Source organism: Patagioenas fasciata, chromosome 17 (genome assembly GCF_037038585.1).
Source record: "Patagioenas fasciata isolate bPatFas1 chromosome 17, bPatFas1.hap1, whole genome shotgun sequence".
In the NCBI taxonomy this organism is placed as follows: Eukaryota; Metazoa; Chordata; class Aves; order Columbiformes; family Columbidae; genus Patagioenas; species Patagioenas fasciata.
The window spans coordinates 832,044-858,820 of record NC_092536.1 but is presented as its reverse complement, the minus strand read 5'-3'; the positions used below and the strand labels follow the sequence as shown (position 1 = coordinate 858,820).

At 49.5% G+C, this 26,777-nt stretch overlaps 1 long non-coding RNA gene across 1 annotated transcript in view; it reads right to left on the bottom strand.

Moving 5' to 3' along the window:
- Positions 1 to 26,540, bottom strand: part of LOC139829275 (uncharacterized) — a 31,624-nt gene extending 5,084 nt beyond the window's left edge. Inside the window, exons 1-3 of the long non-coding RNA XR_011741696.1 lie at positions 26,370 to 26,540; positions 6,050 to 6,198; positions 96 to 5,440 (exon numbers count right to left, since the gene is read on the bottom strand). This is a non-coding gene — a long non-coding RNA (uncharacterized lncRNA). The remainder of the gene's footprint in view (positions 1 to 95; positions 5,441 to 6,049; positions 6,199 to 26,369) is intronic.
- Between the last annotated feature and the right edge of the window lie 237 nt (positions 26,541 to 26,777).

Sequence of the window (26,777 nt, the reverse complement as noted above, 5' to 3'; positions counted from 1 at the left end):
GCAAAAGCATAAATTACAGCTAAGTACAGGCAGAGCAAGCAGAGCATCTCCACATTCTACCACGTGAAGATGCACTTTCCATTTTAAGAACTTACCAGCTTTTTTTGTTGCTGTTTAAATGGAGCGAGCCAATGCGGTTGGTGAACTACTGCAACAAAACATGGAAGTACCTCAGCTTACCAATCCGCTGCTCTGCACGGGCTGTCCACAAACCTAAACCTGAGTGTACCCGTCACCCAAAGTCATTAGGTGGACGTGTGCTCGAGAGCTTAGCAGGAAAGCAGGCAAAGTCTATAAGGGAAGAGGGTGATGGAAAGAAGGACCATCTGCAGGGCGGTCTCAGGTCTCAACTCTGACCACGGGCAACCAGGTGTCCCAGAGAAGGTGAGGGGACTGTAGTCCAGTGGCAGTAACGGACATCTCTCCGGGAACTTCACCAGAGCTCAGGCTGACACTGCGGCTCCAGGGATCCGAGATCACGACCCTGCAGGCCAGGCCGGTGCTGAGAGCTTCCATGGGGAGCAGAGGAGCCCTCACTGACGGCAGCACAGGGACGTCGGGCCACAGAGCAGTTTCCTGGGCTGCTCACACGTTTTTTCAGAACAAGGCGTCCTGCACCTAAGACTGCATGTCCTGGCTGCTACTGCAATATAAACGTCATAAATGGACTGTTTTCCCACACCAAAGCCAAAAGATCAGTGCTGATGCAGCGAGACAATCGAGCTGTTTTCAGAGTGAAGGGACATAATCCATGGGAAGTTCTCTGTTTTTAGGCAAGGAACTTGATCTACTGAGTAAAAAAAATCAAAATGCCCCAGTTACCACAGTCAAATTCTTATTCTCATCCTACAGGTTCACCGTGTCTGCTGCCCAGCTCCAACACTCCACTGTGCCAGGAAGGCAGCACGTTAGTCAAGCATGAGACCATTAAGTTACATCGCTGTAGGTATGGGATATAAGCCCTTGAAATATATAGGCACTGCAGAGGAGCAGAACGTGGTTTTGTAGTAACCCTGTTAACAGTTCTGCAGGAACCTGCAGCCACAATGCACAGCTAGATATTTTATTACATTACAGTTTCCTCACGTACATGAGTCATATAAAGTACATACACTCATGAAGTCCACCTCAGACTAGCATAAATCAGAGATACCACCACCAAAGCCAAAAGAGTTGCACCAGGGTGAAAGTGCCATAAATCAGAGCCTGATCAGGTACACATTTTCTTTAAGGTAGACAGACCATTAAGTGGCTTACATAGACTCCTTATCACATTACGGTTCTGTAAGGTAAATAACAGTCACCATACACTGTATATAATGAATTGCAGCCTGCAACATGCAACAAATGGCCATTTTTCTCAGGGAATCTCTCAGCTCAGAGCTCTGGGACCAAAAATAATGGGCAATATTCTCCAGCATTCATGTGTGACATTCCCATTAGTATTAACAGGAGGTATGTGCCCAAAGTCAGGATGTATTCATCAGCAATCTGAATTGGGTATTACTGAGGCTCCTGATGAACGTCCTGGCTTTATCCCCAGCAATGATCCTCCTGGGGAGCAGCCACGGCTCTTTACTCACCTTTGCACAGGAAAATACTTGCGGAGTGGCAGGTCGAGCTGCAATCAGAGGTAGCAGAGCGGGCCGGTGTCACCCGAGCCCCAGCAGCCGTGCTCAGCCCCGCGCGGGTGGCCCAGCTCAGACCGGGGCTCACTGGTGCATGCACTGAGCACCCGTTTTGGGACTCGAAGGCTGGATGGCAGCTGGAGCTTGGAGAGGGTAAAAGAAGTGAAGTGACCACAAAGTCACAGGGCAGCTCAGCAATACAGCTGGTGGAGCCAGCGTCTGACCCTACAGACCAACTTCTGCTGTACGCTACCACCTTCCTGCACTTACCCCACCCGTCATCTCAAGGCCTTGAAGTCTCTGGTGCATGTGTACACAGCTTTGTTAACAAGAACAAATTGCTTCCTGCCCTGAATTGGACCTAAGAAGAACCCTAAGCTCCTTCAAAACTCAATATACACCACAGCATATGTGCTTGCTAGGAAGGTCATTAGAACATACAGATTTGGGAGAGTGGTGTACCAGGAGAAAATAAATACAAGAATAAGATGCAGTGGAATTTGTGCAAGAGAAAAGAATTGAGAGACATGGAAGCCAGGGAGCACTGCTGCTTGAAATAGTTATTTCAAAAAGAAACAGTGCAGCTGCACATCTTATCCTAAACCCTGTGTCTGAAAGTGCAAACTTAGCAGTGCGATTCCTGCCCTACCAACATAAGGATCTGGCACTGCAGGGTACCCTATGGAGAGCCAGCGGTGAGACTGACCATCCAGCCTAAAGCATCAGGTCCCAAGATTTTGGAGGTGTTGGCTGTGCAATTTCAAATAAATGTGTTTCGCAAAGACTTTCTCCACTGCAGCAACACAGACCACCTGCAGCTCTGAATGCAAGGGCTTCATCCCGGAGTTACCGGCCTGCAGATAGAGCGTCCAAGAACAGTGTACGTAACTTTGACAAGCTGTAATTAGCGTAATAGAACAATGTAAATAGGACTCTGACTTACAGATGATTGACAGCGATACAACAGAGGGGTCAGGGGAAGCTAAGCCAGAAATTCAGCATGCACCCCCGAGCAAGGAATTGGAGTGCAACTAAAAATAGAAGGTGAGACTATGTGACAGCTAAATTGCCAGTGGTAGCTTAGCGTGGATTCGGTTACATCGCTCAGCGACCCTCAGTGAATTAAATAGATTGAAATGCTAATGATAGAGTGAATTCCCAGTACAGAGGTAGAATAAAGTAGTCAGATTAGGTTTCAGACAAGGTGAGTTCAATGGCAGCAGAGAGATCAGAGTTTGTTTAGATCAAGGTACAAAGGTAATTTGTCTAGATCAGGGCAGAGATGTTTCTTTAAAGCTTAGGGCGTCCCCCATGATAAGTAACATGCTGAAAATGGCACAGACCTGACAAGCTATTTCAGTGACTGTTATTTTATGTGATTTCTATCAACATTGGAGCATTTTTCACTGGTCTCAATGTACTCCTAATGGCATAGTCATTTATCTCCTAATTAGTTAAATGTGACTCTGATGACAGATATGTGACGGTTCACCTGCGCTGTCACTCAGACTGTTTATTTCGTCCCGTCAGGTGTTCTAAGCAGCATGTACCTTCTGTGAAACCAGAGCTGTGGTTTACAGGCTCGCTTGGACCACGGCATCGCAGCTTCCAAAGCAGGCGGAGGTTCATCCTCACCGCGGCTCCTAGAGCTCAGGAACCGCTGTTGCTGCGGAACGGAGGCAGGGCTGACCGGGCGCCTCACCTGCCCCCGCATTGACTGAGCCCAGGACACCTGCTTAGCGAAATCTAAACCCTGAGCTAATGATAATGCAAAGCAATAGCCAGAAAGTACACAAAAAAATAAGAACTGAGCCTGAAACTCCATCCAGGGTTCGGCCATTATAAAACAACCCTGGGTGCTCTGCAGAGTGGCTATATTGCTACATAAATTCCAAGATCAATTTAGCCTTAAACAACTGATCCATCCCTTCTCATCCAAGGTCACACAGCAAGTCAATGCCATTAGATTAAAACATAACACAACAAACAGACAAAACCACACAAAAAACCCACACACCAACCTTGGGATAGGATGCATTATCCTAGCAGTAAGGGCAATTAAAGACCTTATTTGACAAGATAGGGTGCTCACCATCACTTGGAGCTTTAAAAATGAAATCAGGCATCTTTCTAAAGGATGTGTTTCAATTCACTACCCTTGTAATTCAGGATAGTTATTCTCATAAGAAAGTGACATTGTAACGTGTCATTTGACTATCAGTCAGCGGTGTCATCGTACTTCAGTGTTGGTTGTCTGTTTCCACTACAATAAATAAATAACAATGATGTGTGCTAGTGAAGGAAACGCAATATAAACCTGTGTAAGGTGGGGGAGGCGTAACATGTCGTGCCTGTAGGAGTTTCTTCTGCTGTAGTGCTCATGAGGCTGTGAGCAGGAAATCCAGGCTCTCTGACACCCGTGGTTTTGGTCTAAGGACCAGACCTCACCATCTGGTCACTGGGTTAATTACAACACAGGACAGAATACAAGAAAAGAAGGTTTTCCAGAGTGCTAATTTGGTGTAGGTTGCTGTGCCGCAGGGCCGAGACACAACCAGGAGCAGCTCTGGGCCAGCAGGGGTCTGTCCCTTGGCCCCCCAGGCTGCAGCACTCAAATCAGACACCGCACGGGGAGGGACTCAGCCCTGCCTTCCTCCTCACTGACGACGGTTCTTGGTTTAGTCTCAGTGTTGCTACAGGAAAAAGACCACGTGGACGGTATTTTGGAACTGCGCAAGACAGCTTTGGTGAGTGGCCATGAGCCACCATCCCCAGCACCAAAGGTTACCGAGAGCCTGGGGTCAGTTCTCCCCTGCTATACCAGTGAAAGTCTGGGTAACTACAGTCCCCCAAGCACAGAGAGGTTGGCAACAGAATCTCAGCCTGGTGGTTCCAGGCCTAAATGAGATTCAGCAAGTGGAAATACTTCTTGAGAAGCAGAGCCCTGATGTGCTCTCTCCATTCATAGTAACAGTCCACTTCACGCCAAGTGACTCATTACCATGAGCGGAGGGAACGTGATTCAAGCAGAAAAGTACATGTAATTTGCATAGATTACTTTCCCACTTGGTTTCCATGCTGTGCAGTAGCAGGGACTGCCTGCAAGACAGGAAAAAAGGATAATCCCTTGAGTAATTCTGTGCTTAAGTATTAAGAGATGACAGATTGAAGAGATATTTGGATGTGACAGTCTAGAGAGAAACAACCAACCAAAAAACCAAAACCCACCCCACCAAAAACCAAACCAACAACACACTGTGAAGAAGGAAGCCTTGCATTCTGCTTATTTCCAGTGTTGTGGAAGTGAAATGAAACTGATGTTTGAAGGATGCTTCAAACACCACTTGCCAAGTAGGGCATAAATATTTGTTTGCAACCCGTGGAAGTCAGTGCTGGAAGAGAGAAAGAGGAGGTGGCCTCAGGCACGAGCTGGTTGGGTTTCAGGATTTGTTTTCTCCCCCGGCCAGCTGTGCTGGTGTTCTGGCCACTGGTGACATTTCCTCAGCCCCGTGGGACCCACGCGCGGCAGAGCCGGGGCTCACCCCGAACACGAGCCCGTCTGCAGACGTGCACCGCGCTCCGGGCACTGCAGCATCCCACGAGATGGGACTCAAAGACAGCCTTCAGTATTCATGTATCAGACCATTAACCTAGAATGAGGATGTATATATATACAGTAACTTATAACTCTGCGCTGAAACACAGTACCTGCAGTGGGTAGTTTTATAGGTCCTTTTGCTGCAGCTCTTGCTGGCAGAATCGTGATAGGAACAAGCAGCTGGTTCCAGTGGAGTCACAAGGGCAAACCCAAACTGCTTACATTGTGCACAAATGGTTTAATGCGACAGAGCACGGGGAAAGCAGAAGATCCGCCAGAGAAAATAAACAGGAAAGAAAACATTACTTCAGAACAACTCATCTCAAGTAAATTGAGCTTTCCAAATAACCAACATGCAAACTATTCAGTTTCAAGAGCTTCATCCTGACTCCAGGCAATGTATGATGCTCCACTTGACAAACAAGCCAGGCTCAAGAAAAGCAACTTAGCTAGATTAAGAAAGCAAGGAGCGACTGGGGAGAACTGAAGGGACACGTGGCTCACCAGATACAGGGCTTGCTTTGCTGTAAGAGAACAGTCGGGCTTTGGACGAGGCAGATAAGCATACAGACCTGAAACCCACAAAACACTTCCCCATGCTTTGAACCAACTGCAGAGGTGACAATGGTGTATTTTAAGAAGTATACAGAAGCAAAGTTGCATCTCCTTACAGAAGCACAAAGCAGACACACAAATCAGCATCCAGCTACAAACCCATGGCTTTACTCGGCTTTCCGTCTAAGGGTTTATATCTCCTGAAGTCTGCTCCCCTTGCCTTGCATTTCTAATCCTCCTGACCCGTGTCTCAGAGCTGGTTACCTACCTATAATTGCACTGCTGCTGAAGAGGAGGCTCAGCCCTGCTCTCCTGGAGGGTGGGACGCATCCTGCAGGGCTGGGTGAAATGACACCCTCCACGAGGCACTCCCTTCATCTGCCAGGTCGTTTTTCTTAACTGCATGTAAGAAAACAGCTGGAAAACAAAGAGAAGACAGGTAATAGGAGGGCACTGCAAAAAATAAATACAATTCAGCAATAGCAGAACACAAATTAAATCCCTGTGAAATGTCTGAACATCGGCTTCACACTTTGATCTGGTTCAAAGTAGGGATGCATCGTGCGCCTAGGAAAACCAGGAGGGGAGAGCAAATACCCAAGCACAGGGGTATTCCCAGTTCCCACAGCCCAGATAGTCCCAGAATTCCTATTAATATCCTCCCTGTTCTTACCCCACAGTGCTCTGCCTGTGCTCCCAGCTGCATGGGGTGCCTTTGTTTGGGGACAGGGCCCTGTGAGCCCGAGCCCAACCCCAACAAAAAACATCACCCAGGACCTGGGCACAGAACTGGGACACAGCAGGAGCCACAGCTGCTTGAGAACTTGCTTTTAAATGGAAAAGTGATGCCCATTCTGGGGGACCTTGCTGCAGGAGGGACCACAGGTGACGAGCCCATTGCTTCCAGCTGACAAGCGGGGGGTGTGGGCTCTTCAGAGCCAGCGGAGGTTCAGCAGCATTTTGGGGAAAAAGGTTTGCTAGCAATTTTTTGGTTTTGGTCCCTTTCAGAAGATGGAAAGGAGGACGTGACAGCAGCAGCAAGCCCTCGTAAGCGCTGCTGCGACCCTAAGGGCTTCTCCACATTAAAGCTGGCAGAGCAGCAGCTCCTACAGGCTGCGACTGCGGTTTGTGTTTGCACCCTCTGTTCTTTAATTACAACAGTTTACAAGACCACTTGCAGCTCTGTCCTGGAAATCAATTCAGATGTCAACAGTTACACTGTGAATGGGCTTAAAGCAAATGGGTAAAGGCCATAAACTTGACACCAGAAAGTGTAAATCTCCAAAAGAGGAAGAGTGGGACTTCTGAAGGCATGTGACAGGGAGGCTGGTGACCAGAGAAGGCTCTGGAGAACACCAAAGAGGTGCATACGCAGCGTGTGTGTGCACCCAGCAGGATGGTAGCTCTGCTTTCTTCTGCAATGACAACATGAACACATAACAGCAACAAGAATCTTCTTCATAAATAGGATTAAACCCTCCAAAACATCCAAACTTTGGCTTCTAAGCACTTCCCAGGGTCTTCTGCAGGTTCGTCATGGTTACAAGTGGCAGCAGCTGGAGAGCTCGTCTCCAACGGACACCTCCTCGGGCAGAGCTCCACGGGAAACGGGAGTCAAAATGATCTAGGGGGGAGTTTACAAATGGGGAACCGAGGCACAGGAAGATTAATAATAATGATACTTAGCATTTCTTTATTGCTTTAAATGGTCCACACCCTTTACAGACGTTGACCGTCACAATACCCTGGGGAGAGGTGACTGACTATTATTATCCTGTTTTTCACAGATGGGGACAAAGAGGCTGAAATGTGGCATTTCCCAGGCCAAATAGCTGACAACCAGTGAACGTAATTCTGTGCTTCAAGTCCAGCTGAAGCTCTCCACATGCCTCCCAAAAGAAAATGTTGTAGTAATTCCCTTTCTGACCAGCCTTGCCTTGCTCCTCATAGCTGAAAACATGCAGAGCAGCTTTAGCCCCTTTGCAGGAATGGTTGGTTTGAGGTGGCTTCACCCAGCAGGGACAGACGACCCTGTCCCCAGCCCTGCCTGCCACCAGTGCTCCCAGTGTGCGCCCTTGCTGGGCTCGGTCCTCATACACATCTTACCGCAACACCAATTTTATTGCTCCGGTGCTTCCCATAACAACATCCTGCTTTTCCCCTGCTTTGCAGCTGAAGGAGGACCACACAGGGCTGGGAATGGGGCTGAGCAATGGTTTCTTAGGAGGATAAATAGAAAGAAGGGAAACAGCTACCAGGCAATGTTGACATAAGGCTGAGTGGGAATTAAGCAGTTTCTCACCAGCAGAGTGAGCTTCTGGAACAGAGCAGGGGGAGCAGCGGTGGGGGGTAAAAATTGAGGGCAAAAAACCTTCAGCCAACCTATGTAGTTTTAGGACGGATCTTGATCAGTCTATAGGGGTGGCTGCCTGGGATGTGTGTGATCAGAGCTGGTGATGGAGGAGGTCTCTGCAGCCCGTGCTCCCTCAGCTTCCTTGAACGCACTGAGCTGTTCCGCTCGCACTGCCGAGGGTTGTTGCTCTAAGGCCCTGGTTGCCACACAAACAAAGCTGGGGCACCGAAGAAGTTGGTCAAGAAAACCACTTTGCAACACTCAGCTCCAGCTCCGTTCCCGGCACTTGGGGAGTTCGTACTTGCTTCCCTCCTGGGCAGGGGCTGCGTTGGGACAGACCCCCGTTGCGGAGGCGCTGGGACGTGCTGCCGTGGCGCTGGCACTCCGGTGCCACACGCTGCCTCTGTCACACCCAACTGCTCCAATGCGCTTGGCTCTGCTACTGAAACAAATTACAGCAAGGCTTTCCTATGGTCAGCATGCCCTGCGGACAGGGATCAGAGCCCCGTTTTGTCCGGCTCATGAAGAAGGTTGTACCAACAGCAATAGGAGCTGGTGCAACCGAGGATCATTTTGGGAACTTAAGTTCAAGAAGGCAGACCCTCTGCTCCCCTCCCTGCTTCCCGGGGTGCAGACCCGGCTCTCCCCAGACGGGAGGTGCGGTGGGCACGCTGCCCGGCACAGGGATCAAAGGGACGGGTCAGGGGCCGGGGCCTCCCTGCTGACCCGCGGGCTGGCAGAGGCAGCGAAACCCCATCCATCACACGTGAGCGCTCGCTTATCAAACAGGGAGCGCTCGGGGCTTTGTCTCCATGGGAGGATCGCGTTGGTATCGTTCAGGGTATGAACACAAATTGCTGCGGTCCCTCGGGGCCCTTCTTCGCTAGAAAAATGGGAGTCCTTAATGCCCATTAATTAACTCAAAGTAGGCTTTGCGGGAAATGTGTAGTTTTCACATGAATCAGTAGATTATATTAAAGACCAGCTCTGCACATTTTATTTGCTGTATGATTCAGCAAAACTCAAGCATGCACTTAAGTTTAAACATGCACTTAGAGTTCAGTGAAGTCAATGGGAGGCTGCTAGAATGTTTCAGTGAATTGGAACTTATTTAGACTGTGTGTGATTTAGAGATAGGCATCAGCAATCAAAAATTTCCAATACTTTACCTCGTACTGCAGCACCTGAACGTGTCCTCCTTTCCCTTTGGCTGAAAAACTGCTAACGTTATGAGAATAAATAAGACTGAAACCTATAGAAGATTCAAGTTTGGCGTGCTTAAAACTCAGTAGAGCTTTGCGGCCATGGCCCAGAGGTGTGTGTTTTTCTGCAGGTCTAAGTCAGCAGCTCTGCAGTAAGGGCCGATACCCTGGTTTTCTGCTTTCCTGAAACTGGTGAACCAGCAGACTGAGCTGCTTTGTGCTGAGAGGCTACAAGGGTCTACCAGATGTGCTGAAGAGCTTGTGTAACTGTTGTGTGTATTTGGCAAGCACTAGCAGCCTTGGAATGACAAGTTACGGCTATAAAGTTGGGAAGAGCATCTCCTGATCATCTGCGCTTTTCTGCCTGATAGCAGCAGGCGTAAAGCGTGAAGCACCAGAAGGCATCTCCCGTAGCTCTTTTCTCCCGCCATGAGAAGAAGATGCAGGATCGGATGATCCTTCAGGCCGGGGCTGCTGCAGCCGGGGCAGCAGATGCAAGAGCCCGTTCCCCATTCTCTCCTGCCCCACGGACCCTCCAGGAGGGCTCCCCTTCCTCCCTGCCCGCAGCGTCAGCCACCAACCCCTCATGATTTGTCTTGAACCTTAAAATATGGCAGCATCGTGCTGCACTTCTGTGATTCTGTAATCACATCTTCCTACAGACGCCCTTTTCATGCAGCTTAAATATTTTACAAATACATGTCTAAGTACAAATCTACTGCATTAACTCTTATATAGAGGGTACTTATTTTCAGCTAGGTGGCTGGGATTCCTCTAAGTATAATTTACCATGCAGTATGACAGAGCTGGGCTAGAATGCACAGCTTTTACCAGCTAAAATACAATAAAATATGCTGCACCGTGTTTCACAGATGAATCACTTCTAAACCATGCCTTTAAGTATTGTCTGTCACTGCAGTTCCTTATTGTAATACTTTGTGAGAGCTAAAGAAAAAGAGAGAGAAATTGCCTTTTAAATCTCCACAAAGCCTACCATGCAGAAGAAATTAGGGACATTTTTTTCTTGGAGTCAGATGGGTTATGGAAGAGAAAGCTATACACAACAGGTTTTATTGGGGTGGAGGTGAGGGGAATGTGCTTTCACTTATTTATTTATATTATGTTGTATTAGAAGAGCGTTCAAGGACCAGCTCCTGAAGGAAACAACACCCCAACTGTTTAAAGAGCAGCTGCAGTCCCAAGGGTGCAGACAATGATTCCATCTCAGCCCAGGCTGCCAGGCCACCGGGGTGCAGACCCAGTGGAGCAGAACTTGCTGATCCCTGCTTTGACTCAGCTCCCAAGAGAAGAGTCAGCAGCACGTGGACCAAGCAGAGATGTAGGTCAGGCAGATCATTGGCAGGCAGCGAGATGCTCCACATTCATAGGTGCCCAATGCTCTGTGCAGTCCCCACGTTGAAGGACAGGACTGCCAAGAGCACAAGCCCACGGCCGTCACAGGCAGCCTGAGGAGCAGACAGTTATTGGGGAAATGGCCACGCAAGATCCATACCAAGGCCTTTTCAACACTTCCCAATATCTAACATCCAACTTAAGTACGAAAGACGCAAAGTTATAGAAAGAGAACAGTAATGATCTCCAATGGGAAGTTGTAAGTCTGGCCAAAGGCTTTATATAACTTATGTGATTGGAAGGTCCACGCTTCATTTCTGCTCCTAAACACTTTGTCCAGCTGCCGGATCCCCAGGTTTTCCAGCGTTCCCTGGCTTTCCTGCGAGGGTCCTGGAGCCAAGCGTCCCATTATCCCTCAGGCTGCTCAAGTCCTTCACAGACCCAAGAGTTTTTCTGTAGATTGCAGCAGGTTGTTTCTAAGCCAGACTCCCCCTGGGCTCTTCTCTCTCTTCTTTGGAGCTACCACTGCAATAATGTAGTAAAGGCAAAGCTGGAATAACAGGGCTGTCACAGCTGGTGGCCACAGCTGCAAGTTTGGGCCAGAACACATTGTTCTTCCTCCTGCAGATGCTTTCTGTTAATGAGACACTTACTACTGGGATATGATGTTCTTTGGGGATCTACAGCATGAACCAAAACCAAGGTCAAAGACAAAGTCTATTTTTTCATTTACCTTTTTGGCAGGATAAACAAGAAACCAGGGATGCTTTAGTCCCATCTGGTATGAATAAATAATACCCCTGTTATTCACTGCCTGTCAAAAGTTTCATCAAGACACAAGCTCAGGTTCAGAAATAGATCCAAGGGCCATTAAAATGCTGCACAACAGAAGAAAACATGACCTTTGTTGGAGCTGTGCAGGCTGGTGCAAGGGTGTGCGTGCACAAACGTGGTCCCTGCAGGGACCGTCACTGGAAGTGATCAAGTACCAAGTCTCAGTTGCATGCGAGAGCCTTCCAAAGCTCCCCAAACATTTGCACCCAGAAGAACTGTGTCTGCAGGAGGCTGTAACACCCGCTCACACCACTCTCCACCGAGCATCACCCAGTGCCAGCTCAGCACGTGCCCCGCGGCCCCTGCAGTCGCGCTCCCCACGACGCGCAGCCAGCACAGGCTGTGGATTCGCCTGCCCCGCCACCCCCGTGCCCACCGCGAGATGCTCAGGAAGGCTGAGCCGTGCAAATCTCTGCCCTGTAATCCTGACTCTGCCCAGCCTCTCTTTTAGCCCCAGAGATTTATGTATCCCTTCTGTTTTAAGTAAACTCTCTTCCAGGAGCATGACTGTGAAGGTAAGTTCAGGCATAAGCCTGTGTAAATTACCCAGTTTGAGTTCTCTGGGGACAGGGCTGCTTTCTGCAGTCTCTCCGCCACTCCAGCTCCCCCATACACTCCGTAATCATTTCCAGCTTCCTTCACGCTCCCGAGTCCGGGCTATAACTCAGACTGTCACCCTCTGTGCTGGAGAGGCCTCTTTGGCAGCTGCTCCCTGTGCTGGGGACCAGCGCTCCCGGAGCCCCCGTCCCGCCGGAGGGACCCGGTGCCGGTGGCACGCAGTGGCTCGGGGCAGCGCTGCCTGCCAAGGTGCCCGGACAAGAGCTCCACATGTGAGACCCCCAAAAAGAGCATCCAGGGGACAGAGGCCACCCTGCTGCCACCCGCCTGCGGTCAGAGCCCCGCACGGCCCTGACGAGCCCCTCGTTTGCAGGAGCAGCGCAGCGTTCTGCAGAAAACCTCCCTGCCCAGGGACAGCTTGAGGGCTCCTAAAGACAAAACAAACCTGTCTTGGCTTTTTATGTACCTTGGATTGGAAAACACGCATCCATTTGTTTGGGGACAGCGAGCTGTTAGCTCAGGAAGCTTGTGCGGTTTTTAAGACCATCTATTTTACATCTACCTTTTGAGACCGAGTAAAACTTGCCTTTGCAGCAAATGACTTCTATAAAGATCAGAAATGGACCTTGCTTATTGCCTATTGATTTCATGAATGAAGAATGTGCACATGGCACAAGAACTGAGCGATTGCACTATGAACACTTGTATAATTATGGCAGAAGTACACATTAATGAGGGATTGATTATATTTTCCTTAAGTGCAAAGTGCATTTAAAAGGAGAAAGCAGCTCCTAGAGCTTTTGAAGTCAGAAGCTGTTAAACAGCCAGCAGCTGGAAATTTAAAATTCTTTCAGATCAGGTCTCTCGGATCCGTGATCAATAGGGATTAAGACAGACAGGACTTTTCAAAGCCCCTGGCTTTATTAACAAATAGGAAACTGAAATAGTGAGGCACTGATGGAGACACCTGCGGGATCTCGGGTTCGGGAGGTGGGCGAGGGGACAGTGTTGCCTTTCCAGGGCTGAGGCAGCCACACGAGCATCGCACCAGGCTGGCACAACCACAAGAGCATCGCACTGGGCTGGCACAACCACAGCCACACGAGCATCGTACCGGGCTGGCACAACCACAGCCACACGAGCACCGCACCGGGCTGGCACAACCACATGAGCATCGCACTGGGCTGGCACAACCACAACCACATGAGCACCGCACCGGGCCGGCACAACCACAACCACATGAGCACCGCACTGGGCCAGCACAACCACAGCCACACGAGCATCGCACCGGGCTGGCACAACCACAGCCACAGAAATGAAACCTAGGTGCGATTTCCCTTCCTTTGATGCTTGCCTGACTGCCTCCTGCTCACCTGCCACTCTGCAGAAGAGCTTTCCTGCCCAGTTTCCAGACACCCCACTCCTAAGTGTGCCGTCGTGGTACGCGTCTCCTGTCGGGAGCTCTCCGTTGCAGCAGCGTGGCACTCGGTACATGGGGTTTTGCTTCCTTACTGGTGGCAGTATCCTCCTCCTCTGCAGAGACGAGGCCAGCAGGGAGGATGGCGATCTCTGCTGACCGGGGAGAGGTTTGAGCAGGAGCCCCGTGGAGCAGGGACAGGATCAGGAACCCATGTCTGTGCTCTCCAGGGGCTGCTGGTGAAAGCGCCTGGTTCAGGGCTTGCAGGACAGTCTGTGTTTGCTCCTGTCACCTGAGGAGCACAAAACCCTAACAGGAACTTGGTTTTTATCAGTCAAAGGAAAAGAAAAGAACTGAAGATGCCCCTTCCTGGAATTTTCCTGAGCGTGGACTGAACAGGGTGTTAAGTCCTGGGGCCAGAGAGGCAGCACCCAGGCAGCAGCTCTATAAAACAGCAGCAAAGATTAAGATCTTTGATCAGATCCAGAAATCAATTTCTTCTTCTCCTAGGGTTCTTTTTATTTACCAATTTCTGCAGTTTCACTAGAGTTATAAATATGCTGCCTTTTGAGGAAAAAAAAATAGACTGCTGCAAAACTAAGAAAGTCGGTGCCCGTCTTTTTATGTCTAGCAGGTGCAAGCTACCAAAAGAGATTTCCTTTTCAGCAGACACAGTATCCAAACGCTGTGGTTTCGTTTACCGTATTTCCTGCATGGATGAGCGAGGCCCTGTTGTTGCCACATCTTTGGATTTATGATGTGGTCAAGAGTTTGTTATTGTCTCCTCTGCCCCCCCGTTGCCTTTGTCTGGCCGGGTGCTGCGGAGGCCGAGGTGAATCATCCGGCCAGAGGACGCCGCTGGGTGCGGACGCCCAGGGGCAGCTCCCACCTCGGGAGCCCCAGCAGCGCCTCAGCCAGCAGATGCATTTTAATGACAAACGGCTGAGAGGAACACGGCTCAGAGCCCAAGTCTGTTGTCCTCGGCACAACATCATCGCACTGACTAGCAGAGCAAAATGTTTTATGTTGCTGTGAAAGGAGCCGACACGGCTGGAGATTTAATCATTTCAGATTCATCTTGGCATGACGCCACTAGTGCGTATAAATGGAGCGTTTAATGTTTAATGTGCTGTTCTGACTGAGCTGTGACCTTCTTGCGCAATTGCATGTCGGGGATTTCCGATGCGGTGTCGCTACAAGCAGCATTGCCACTTACACCGTTGGAAGTGGGTGAAAATCGGGCAGCCTGACCCAGCGAGGGACCGGGACCAGTGGGCTGGCTGGGGGCTGCGCTGGTGCCGCCTGGACTCAGCAGCACGTGGTTGTGATGCACAGCTCCAGGATGAGATTTCCCTGACTGTGTTGGCCTGCACCTATTAAATAACTGCAGAAGTTCAGAAAGAACATCCCTCTGATAACGTGTCCCTTGGTTTGGGGAAACAGAGCAGTCTGGAAAATGAGGTACCACCAGCGGCAGGAGGCTCCTCTTCCCCACCCCAGGTCATCCTTCCACAGCTGGAGACCACAGCGAGAGGACACTGGAAGTCCTGCCTCCCTGTCGAAGCATCAGGAGACTTGGACCTCTGCCTCACATTTTGCAAAAGTAAAGTACTAAAATATTATGGAAATATATCATGGAAATTGAAGCAAAGGGGAAAATGCTTGTTTTGTACATATATTTTTTCCAGCAGAATGACGGACTCCTACAGCACGAGGCTTCCTCAGGATGCCTTTGTCAGCCAGAACAACGATTGTGTGCAAGGTTCCTCTTTCCCCCTACTACATCATTTTTATTGGCTTGCTCGGTTTCTGCTCCATGTGATTCTCACTTCTCCACCAGAGAAAACGAGCAACACACAGGCTGGGCATGAGAAAGGTACCAAGAGAAAGAACCGGAAAGCACTGAGTGCAGATTAACCTAGGGCCAGGTTGAACCCAGCCACTGCTCCCCATCTAATATCATCATTGGTTTTTTAAGAAGTATCTACATGCTAGGAGGAAATTTCAGGTGCTGTTATTTGTACTTCGCCCCCGTGTGGGTCAGACGGAACACAAAGCAAACTCCCACATGCTCTGCCCCAAGGAAACCACCCTCCAATTTCTCCTGTCCTGAGACTTGGGGATAATTCACTGCCCCAGCATTTCAAATGCCAGACGTGACAGGATTTGCTGTGGTCAAACTCAGCATCACTGCTGAGGAATCAGCTCTGAATCTGAAATACATCATTTTCTTTGAACATTTCCTCTCTGTTGCTGAGCATCACCCCCTGTCAGTATCTGTTGAGTTTCTTAGTTATGTTTCCTGAAACTGTCATGGACTTCAGGAACCGGAGTAGATCATCTCCTTCCCCGGGCAAGGACGAGGCAATGAAGTCACCCCTGACAACTGTTCCCTGTTCTTAAAGACCTTCCCAAGGTGGAGGTCCTGCAGCCTCCTCAAGCGAGCCGTTCAAGCCCTTCATAACTGTGGAAAATACATGGCACCTTGGGATGATCTCCACAGCATGACTTCAATCCCATCCGCTTCAGTTTTAGTAATGACACCTCTCACCGTCAGTGAAAATCTCTAACTCGGTATTTGCAGGACAATAGCACACACAAGTACCATTGCAGTGAGAACACTTCCCGGAACAAATGGATTTCAAGAGATTTGCTGAGCTTTAGCTGCAAGGTTAACTCTGGATATAAGGAGAAAACACAGAGGGTCTATAAGATATCGAGAGAAGAGCGGGTTAGACAAAGAGGTGTGGAACCGTTACCCAGCGGGACGTGTGGAACCGTTACCCAGCGCGAGGTGTGGAACCGTTACCCAGCGCGGGGTGTGACACCGTTACCCAGCGCGAGGTGTGACACCGTTACCCAGCGCGGGGTGTGACACCGTTACCCAGCACGGGGTGTGACACCGTTACCCAGCGCGAGGTGTGACACCGTTACCCAGCGCGGGGTGTGACACCGTTACCCAGCGCGGGGTGTGACACCGTTACCCAGCGCGAGGTGTGACACCGTTACCCAGCGTGAGGTGTGACACTGTTACCCAGCGCGGGGTGTGACACTGTGCTGGGCAGGAATTCAAACGTGCCAGTGTCAGGGTGGGTCTTTCTACAAAGTAAGCGTCAGCCCACTAGGAACTGGACAGGAATTGGCAACTTGTTTCAGATCAGGACACTAAACACCATAAGATGAAGGATGAGGACGTTTGCTTGTTATTAACATGGGCTGATTTTGGACCTACATGATGGAAGGGAGCACACCTCTGAGTCATCCCAGGCGATGAACCAAAGCCCAGGGGTCTCTGGCTGCTTAAGAGCAGTGGCGTAAGGAAACTTTGAGCAAATCAGAGCAGGTTGTGTCTGCCTGGGGAACATGGAGGCTCCTGAGATGTTTGGCTCGTGTGGAAGGACAAAGCGCGTTCCTGGCTGCAGGGACAGCAGGACCCCAACAGCGTTTCACTGGAGAGGGAAAGGGAGGGGCGCACGAGAGCCCCCGGCCCAGGTGTCTCTTTGGAACAAAGGCGGCTCGTGTGATGGCACCAAGAAGAGGGGAAAGGCAAGTGCTCGGGACACGTCATCGATGTAACTGATTCCCAGGGTAATTTGTAATGGGAAGAGCAATAGGAAGTGGGCAGAGGATGTCAGAAAGATGTGCAAACAGAAAAGCAGCTGACTATACATGCCCAGAAACATATCTGACAGGAGATGTATCTCACTGTAGTTTAGAGACATCTCTCTGTTCCCCCTGCATGGTGACACTGGACTCCTTTACAGTCACAGGAGGGAAAAAGGCCCATTTACAGAATGATTCATCTGACCTATTTTAGACATTTACTCTAGCATACAATGACTCATGTCCTTGGGGTGCCCATTTCTTTCCTATAAACAAGAGTCTAGACAAGTAACTCAGCTGTAGACATCCACAATTAGTTGTCTACATTTGGACAGATGAATTCTGTCTCTAACGTTCAACCAGAAATCAACCTACAAACTACGCCAAAGACAGCACTGCTTGATAGCCACGATAGGGAAGAGAAACAGGGCCATTCATTCTTCTTGATGGTGCGTAGCTCCCTGCACAAAATGCTTAAAGCACTGGCGAAAAGATCAACCATGCTGTGAAAGGCTGCACTGGCACCACTGCAACAGCAGCAGGGACCGGGAAAACGAGATTCATTTTTGCAACTATTTTTCTAACCTGCACCTGTGTCTAATTAACTGGTGTCTGATCCCTTTTCAGTCAAAGACCTTTCACAAAAGGAAGCACAAATCAAACCAGTTTGTCATGCAGTCTCCTCAGGATGGGTTGGTAATGGCACGATGGGTGTCTGGTCACAGGCTTCCGCTCTCCCAGACCTGAGAGGCCACAAGAAGAGCTGGTGCCAAGTCTCTTGCTGATCCCCAGGGCCCCGTGCGCTGTCAGCACGGCTGGTGCTGTGCTCTCTGACGTGGGGCTCTTGGGAGCCCCTTGGGCTGGGGAAGCTGGCAGGATCTTGGGAGGCTTTAGGAACCAATAATCTGGATGAGAAGTCAGGTCAGACCACCGGGAAGGCTTTTTGTTTTGACAATTTTAAAGTGTTTCTCACTTCAGCCTGTCAGTCTGATTTCCTATGGCTCATACATTCACAGCGTCCGTGTCTCCCTCAACAACTTTGAACTCATTGAGCAATTTCAGCCAAATCTGACACAGAGATCACAGCCTCAGAGACGATTCAGTTCCTCAAAGGTTTGCAAAAATAGACATCTACGTAAAGGAGAGAGATGTTCTGAGTAACCTCGTCGGAACAGAAGGCTGCAGCGTGCACTCAGCCTTGATTGGACACTGGAGAACCCACAAGGGACAGAGCCGTCACAGCTCCTCCAGAGCCCAGCCGGGGGGGACAGTTCTCCTGAGCTCCCCAGCAACCCAGACACAGCCCCAGAGGAATCCAGACTCGGGTTAACCCAGCAGCCATAGACCCCCTGTGTTATTCTCTAGGTGCTCTTGGCAGCAGTTGACTGAAGTTTCAACACACTAAGTCACCTCAAATTTAAAAAAAAAAATAGATCTGTTTTAATGTTGCAATTGCAGTTTCAAATGTGAAAATTCAGGATACTTGTCTCACTGAGCTGTGTTTTGGAAGGGAAAGAAACTCCCAACCCGACAGCTTTCCGCTGGTGTTACAGAAACAAACCGCTCTCCTCTTCTCAGCGATAACGTTAATGGCCAGGACGAAAGCCCCGAAGAGCACCAGGCTCCCGCGCCAGCTCTGCAGCAGTGCTGTTCCATCCGCGGTGACGCCGGTACCGAAGACAAAGCCATATTCAGCCAAGCTCTTTCAGATGGCCCAGCGCTCCTGCTACCCTCTGTTCCCAAATGGTGTAACCATCTCTGATGACACACCATGGCTACAAAGCATCCTCTAAAAAACGCATCAGAAATGGGCCAGGGGAGCAGCGGTGGAAGAACCTGCTGGTGGGTGCAGAGCTCACACGCGTGCGCATGTGTGGGAGACTCTGCGTTTACAACAGTAGCTTTTAATGGTTTCTTCCACACTGTTGTGCTGATTGATAGCTTACCACGGAGCTCTTAACACAGCAATATCCCAGCCCTATTTACAGACATCTCTGCACATTTACTTTGTCACAAGTAAACTCTGCACACGGCAATAAAGCTTAAGGTAATGACTTCTTCAGCACAAAGCCAGCAATTTCCTGTCAGCCTGGTTTACAAATGGCTAACTCGGGGGTTAATTTTCAACTGTAGCTCCAGAGATGGCTATGCAAAGTGAGGATGAGGGGAAGGGGAAACTCAGGCTGCGCCATGCTGAGCTGTGTCGTCCCTGCTCCAAAGGATGAACACGATGGGGCAAATCCACTCTGTGTTCCCATGTCCTTGCCCACAGGCACACCGTTTGGTTCTCTTTCCACCAGTAAGAAAACAGGTAAACACCAGCCCCAAGCCTCCGGCTAACTCTGCATGTTAACGTTTTTAGACATCCTTCTTAAAACCGACTTCACCATTACACAGCTGAGAAGATGGTGCCATGACATGAGGGGAGATCACGGTGGATTTCTGCTCCGGAGGCCTTTCTGAGGGAGACGCACAGAGCCAGGCATCTCAGCGCACTCCCTATGGCACTTTCCTATGGAGCATAAGGATGCAGCACAGCGAGGCGGCAACGCAGCGAGCGGGGCTGCAGATAACCCCCCCGCTCCAGGCACCCAGCGCCCTGCCCCGAGGAAAGCAAAGAGGCTGTTGCTGCTCTGTCCTGCATGCACCAAACTTCACGTGCTGGAACTAAGAGCTTAACATCTCCAGCCTCCTTCTATACTTAGTGCAGAGAGAGGATGTCTGAGAACAGGAGCCTATTTTAAGTGTTGCGAGTCACCTTCTAGAGACATTTATGGTTTTTTTTGCACTGACCATGCAGAAAGATCTGAAAGTAGACGCCTAAAATAGGTGATATAACTGTGCATTGAAAGCCTGGAATACCCTGCCCTTTAACTGGGTTAGGGTGTTTTTCCTTGAGAAGGGTGTGAAAACACTTTGTCACACTGAAATCTAAACCGCTGCACCCAGGAGTGCTGTCAGCAGCCAGCGCAGGCACACGGGGACACGATGGTGCGTCCTAATGAGCCTGGGAAAGAGCAAACTGCTCTACCCCTGCCTTGGTGTGGCCTGTCCTGCTTTCCAGCACAGACCCCGAACCGTGAGAAAACAGCTTCGGTGTCACTGGAAAGGAGAAAAAAGTGAATATCTTTCCACCTGTGGAGAAAATGCCAAAGGATCGAGCGTTCCTCTTGGCTCCGTCCCCAAAAGGTAGGTCTGTACATAATATTTTCATTTTCGGCCATCGCTAAAAGAAGAAGAAACTAAAGATGGGAGAAGGCATCCTCTTGATGCGGTCTCGCCTGTTTGTGGAGGACACAGCGTTAGGGGAAGGGCTGAATGGAGCTCGAGCGGAGCTTCGGAGTTTTCCGCACCGCCATCCAAGGTTTGGGGACTTCTTTTTCCCTCATCTTCCTTTTCTGCTCTTTCTTGATATTTCACTTCCCATTGTCTCACTTCTGTACAGAAACCCCTCAGTCTCCGTTTTCCACGATGAGCTGTTGTATTTTTTCCCTTTTTCCCATCTTCCCCATTTATTCTACAGCAAGATCCCTCTTACCCTCCCCAGCTTCCATTAAGGTTTCCTTGGCCCTTCTGTAAATAATTCAAAGCTTTATAGAATGAACCCCTTTCAGCTCTGCATCCTCTTAAACAGCTCCCTGAATATGCGTCTTGTTATTTTTAAGAATCTGTTAGAATTAAACCCCCGTAAGAACTCTGCCACCATGGAAGGAGATAGCACATTAATCAAAGACACAGGCCTTTCGAGCTGCCTGGGCAGGGCCCAGCCTGGGATTGATAAATTGCACCTGGAGGTAACCAATAAATCTGAGAAGTCATTTGCTTTTTATGAACGGGAGCGGTGGGGGATCCAACTGCCGAAGGAATGTGGGTGGAAGGAGAGCAGTGCCTGAAGCTCTCGACACGTTTCCCTTCCCATCTCCCTCTCCCTGCTGCCCCGATGTCCACCCGCACCACGCAAAGCCCGGACCCGTGATGCTCACGAGGGAAATACTTGAATTACGCTCGGGGGGGTTTGGAGGTGCAAAAGGATGGGCTGGGTTGAAGCACTGCCCAACACGGCACCACAGCCCCCCTGCCACGGGCTGTGCCAGCTGGAGACCTTCCCATCCTCACCTGACTCTGCTGGAGGAGGAATTTCGCCGTTCTGGGTCTCAGGCCAGCAGGAACGCTCCTCGCGAGGGGCAAAGCTGGGCTCAGGTGTGGTGTGCTGGGACTCCCCAGCTCCTTTCACCCGGATGTCACTGCCTTCCCCTCACCGCTCTGGGACCCTGGGCCACTGTTCCTGTTCCCCTGCCCTGTGTGAGTGTCAGCTCAGAAGTTTGGGAAACGTATTTCTCACCCTCCTTGGTTGCAAATGTTTTTATGATGCCCTCATCATAAAAATCTGCAAAAATGTACCTTAGATCATTAATTACACATGTGGTCCCAGGCAATACTGCAACTGATTCTGTTCAAAAGCATGGGGTCAAGAAAAACCCATCTGCTGCACTACCGCCCAAAATACCATTTCCTGTTGTCTCCAGCTCACACGCTCCCCGCGGTAAACGGCTTTTCATAACCATGCCTTTCACAGAGCTGAACGCGTGGTTGCTACCACACCTCAGCCACCTACACTGCAGATATTTGGAAGGGAGGATCACAGGCAGGATGTGATCGCAGGAGAGATTGGACAAGACATGGGTTTAAATGTTTCCTCCTCCTCCCTTTCTTTTCTTTTCACCTGGACATCACCAGGAGAGCCTGCAAGAGCGTTCCTGACATGAGCAGCAGTTTCTCCAGGGGGCCAGGACCGTTCATGGGCAGCGCGGCTCAGCTCCTGGTGCAGAGGAGCAATCTGCTGGTGTCCACTCCACCCACCATGGGGAAAACATCCATTTCCCCAATACGGGATCTATCAGGCATTAGAGCACAATTTAGATGTAAAACTCCAAATCACAAAGCTGTATTAAACCCTGCATTTCCCCTCTGACTTTGCTGCAAGAGAGGATCAGAAATTCACTTGGAAATTCAGAAGTGTTTGGGGTGAAGCGCTCCATAACAATAAAGAGGCAATCGTTATTCTGCTCCAGCTTCGCTGGACTCTCCTGAGGCTGATCCACTGGGTACCAAAAAGGATCTCTGCTATCTAACTGTTCATTCTTCGAAGCCAATCCCTCTCCGGGCAGGGAGGATGACAGGCTCATCTCTCCTGTGTCTGTCAGTGCCACACCTGGGGGATAAACGTGTCCCCTCCCTGGGCACGGTGTACAGAGCTGGTCTGGGTGGTGTGACCTGCCGTGCTGGCCGTCGGCACAGAGCACCAGGGCTGGTGACCCATGGCACACCGGGGTTGGTGACCCACGGCGGATCAGCGCTCGCTGCGCCGGTGCTGCTGGTGGACAGCAGTGAGATGCGGTGTTTGACCCCAGCCCGGGGCAGCGGTGGCAGGAGGGGCCCGGGAGAACTGCTGAACCAAGAACTGAGGTCTCAGTTGTTATTTCTTGAAAGGCTCCTTCGCCGGTTCCGGTTGAGGACACCAGCAGCACAGACACTGTGGCCAACACCTTCCATGGCAGTTGGCCGAAAGCTTTTTGAGATTAAGGGAAATAACATGGAGAAAGAATCTCATTTCTGTGCCAGAAACACACACAGCCTGAAGCTTATTTCGCTGTGCAGAGGATAAGCATTTGGGGGGCCTATTCTAACACCCAGTAAAATCAGTAGAAATATTTCTGCTTCTTTCAGTGGGTCCAACAGAGGAAAGACTAGTGCTTAGAGAGTTCTTCAACCCTAAACTCAACTCTCTGAGAGCCAATCTGGTCACATCTCTATTTTTGTGTTTTTCTGGGGGATTGCTTGGGAAGAGAAGGCAGATAAGAGCTGGGTTTAACAAAACAGCCCTTGTTTTCTTTCTGGCTATTTGAAACTGTAGCTGAGTTTTATCAGTAACCCAGCCTGGTACAGCTATTGTAGACCTGGCTGCTCCCAGCACTCCAGTGCGATCCTCTCCGTTCCTACAACCTCGCCTCAAAGGGAGGGCAGAGCAATGAAACCATTCTGGCGTAATCTTTAATAGGACAGCTGAGAAAAAGAGTGAGAATGAAGTAGCATTTTACAGAGACAGTAATGATAGATTCAACCATATCCAGGTCTAAATATGAGCTCCTCTAAACTATTCAAGTTAAGCTCCAGTCTGGTTACATTTTATAAAGACTGCGCATCATGCTAGACATAAATCACAATTAAAAATAGGCAACTTTTAAGAAGGAAATAGCACTGCAAGATAACCAAACAAACAGCTTCCACACAGCTCCGGCTCTGCCTCTCGCCAAGCGTGGCCCAGGCTGTGCCGGGGTCTCCCGTGACACGTGGGGACCGCAGGACCCGGTGACAGCCCACGCGGCCCCCGGGCCCCAGTAAATCAGAGGTGATCTGGAGCAGGTGTTCCCTGCTCTCCCAGAAAGGAAACAAATCCTCCCAGAGTCAGCAGGGCTCGCGCTGGCTCCTCTGCAGGCTGAGATTAAAGCAATATGCCAGCAGGCCGTTTATAAGGCCCCGGTGTGCGCTTTAGAGCCCCGCAGGGGCACTCTGACTCAATTACCGCACGATGTGGCCTCCTCACCAGCCCACCCCCTCATAATGAACAGACCTGCAGGTTCCAAATCTTTAAGAAGAAGGAAAACACCACCAAACAGATTAGCTCCACAGTTGTGCTGTTAATTACGGGTCATTTAGTTCAGTTAATCAATAGGCAGACTTCTTTAACCGGTTAATTATGCCAAACTGCTTCCACAATGAGCAGGTTTGCTGCTGGTTGTTAACCGTGAAGGGATAATATTTCACTGCAAAGATAAGCGCAGTCACAGTCTTCAGACAAATGCTTTGCAGTGCCCCGAATTTGTGTTCGCACCGGCTGCGATTTAACATGTTTCACAGCAAACAGAGACTTACGGCCGGGACAAAACGGTACCAGCATCATTGACTTCTCAGTGCTGCACCAGCAGGGTAAATATCTGGCCACATCCCTGAGTGAATCATTTGGATTATTTACTCTCCAAATTCCTCCAGGCTGAACAGGAGACAAAAATTATCTACCCAAACCAACCAGCAGAACTTCTTTGGTGGTAGCGGGAGCCGAACCGCATCCTCCACTCGGACCCTCAGAGAGAAGATCTGCACGTGGAGGAGGAGGCCTGGGCTCTCGGGTTCTCAAAACAGATAAAACGTCAAGACAACCTCTTGGTACTTGTAGTTGTTCAGAAAAAATAATGGATTTTGTTGCACACTTGAAGAACTGATTACTGGATTCAAGGCCTCTGTTGAGGTCATCAAATAGTTATTGCAACAGAGCGAGATAAGAGCTGAGTGATAATAAAAACTGGTGTCTGAATTTCCTGGGTATTTGTTCTAACAGAACGATGTGACCTGTGCTTGGGGCTCGCTCGCAGGTTGCTCGAGCCGGAGAGCAGCAGCCGGCTGTGCGAGCACCCTCAGACACGGCGAGTGCCACGTCCGGTCCCACGGACGGTCCCGACGTCCCTCCCAGCCCCCGAGGACGATGACAGCGCTGGCACAACAGCCAGGGCCCGGCCTCGGTGCTTCCACCGCTCTGACTCACTGCAACACAAGCCATGGTTCCTGTCCTGCTTGTATCCCCTATTTTTATTTCCCCATCTTATGTCCCCTTTTTAAGCCCCATCTACTGGCAAAGCAGACCCTGGCTTCTGCTGCATGAGAAAGTCCATTAACGGTGCATTATTGGAATAAAGAAATGCAAATGCAAGCCGTGGCGGTAAACGCTTACTAAAAATTTCTCTCCACAGAAAAGTCATACTGGTGTAACTACACCAGCATGACTAATATCGTTTGATGCTGCCATAAAAACACAACTAAAGACAACAAATAAGTTATACCGGTAGTATCAGCCATCTCTAACTAGAGGAGAGGTCAAGGCGTCGTTATGACTATTCAGAACAACTTCAGATTTAATCGCCGTATGTCTAATTCAACCCATTATACCAGTGCAAAACTTGCATTTCTCCAAATCTTAATAACAGAGGAAGCGTGAAATGCATTGGTTGGGTGGCACAGCAGCCGGCCGCCCACAGCCTGTCTCTGCTGCCTCTGCTCACATCTCCGATGGCTCTTTGGGGACCATTCTCAACCCAGCAAGCCTCCAGAGCTGCAAGCAAGAAGCTTGTTGCAGGTACAAGTTCCATCTTTGCTCCCCATCACCTGGATTTTGACACATGGAGCTGTATTGTTTTAAAATGGGCAAGGTTTCACTTCCACACTTGTCTGCAATCAGCTCTTTCTAAAGTGTACCATTGGAGCACAAGCTTTCTGTAAACTTTTCAGTTTCAGACGCTGTTTTTCTAACCTGCTCACAAGTTTACTAAAACATTGAAAAGATTGCAGTGTTGACTGGGAAAAAATGGAACACAGGCTTGCAGAAATAAGGGCTTTGCTGAATCACAAAACCTTGAAGAAGTGATAAGGTTCGTACCCTGAGGCGGCTTGTTAAAGAGCTGCAGTGATTTCTTAGTGGAAACCAAGGCGCTACGAGAAAGGGCTGCAGTTGAATTCCAGGGGAGTTAGAACTTAAGGATCAAATTCCAAGCTAATTCCAAGGTTTACTCTGGAAAAAGTGCTATTGAGATTTAAAACCACTCCTTGGTAGCACTATAAAACATCATACATTCCCACGTGCAACTGATTTACTAAACTTCAACGCATATGTCAGGAGCTGGAATGTCAACCTGGAAACCGGGAGACAGAAGCTTAATACTTGAGGAGAAGAAGAAAAACCCCACACCACAAACCCCAGCAAACCCCAGAAAGATGTTTTTTAGCCAGATCACTAGAAAACAATAGGATAAGAGTATTCCCTCGGGACACGCGATGCTGGATGGCAGATGTGATTCACAGAGACATTCAATCAGACGGCGCATCAAAAGCAATGGTAAATTACACGTCTTCCATAAAATAAAAATAAGTCATAGCTACTTGGCGATGGAGGAAGGCAATTAGACCTCAGCATTATTTGTTACACAACAGGCACGAGATAGTGAATTTTTTGCAATAATAGCCATTCCTGGTCATTCATTTTGAAGAGAATAAATCTGTCACTTGAGCGAAAACAATTGACAGCACCATTTATTACCTTGCATGCTTCAGAAAAACAGCACGATTTACATGTTGCCCTTTGGCACTGGGACTCAGCTCACTTAGAAACAAAGCAAAAATATCTACAGACCTGGTAGCAAGGATTTAAGCAGCAACTGACCTTCTGTGGTTTTAACTTCTATAACGGTGCGCTCCTGCTCAGCCTCCGGATACAGGAGAAACGGGCTCCGCTGGAGAATCCGCAGCCTCAGGACTCTGAAGCACGAGGGGTCACGCAGAGGTCTCTGTATCTGATAGTTCAGAGAGCAACATTTTAGCTCTGATCCTCTGAGATGGCTCCTGGGAATTACAGATATTTGGTTTCCTTTCAGAGGCTTCAAAGGGCTGGGTCCATCAGAAAGGAGGACATTTCCCCTAGCTCATGGAGATAAATCTTTGCACTAAATCTTAGCTTTGTTTTTCATACGGAGAAAGACAGATCCTTGGCAAATTTAAGCCATTTAGCCCACTGAAAAACAAGCCAACAAACCTAAAGGAAACGCTGTGCTACTATAATAGAAAATACACA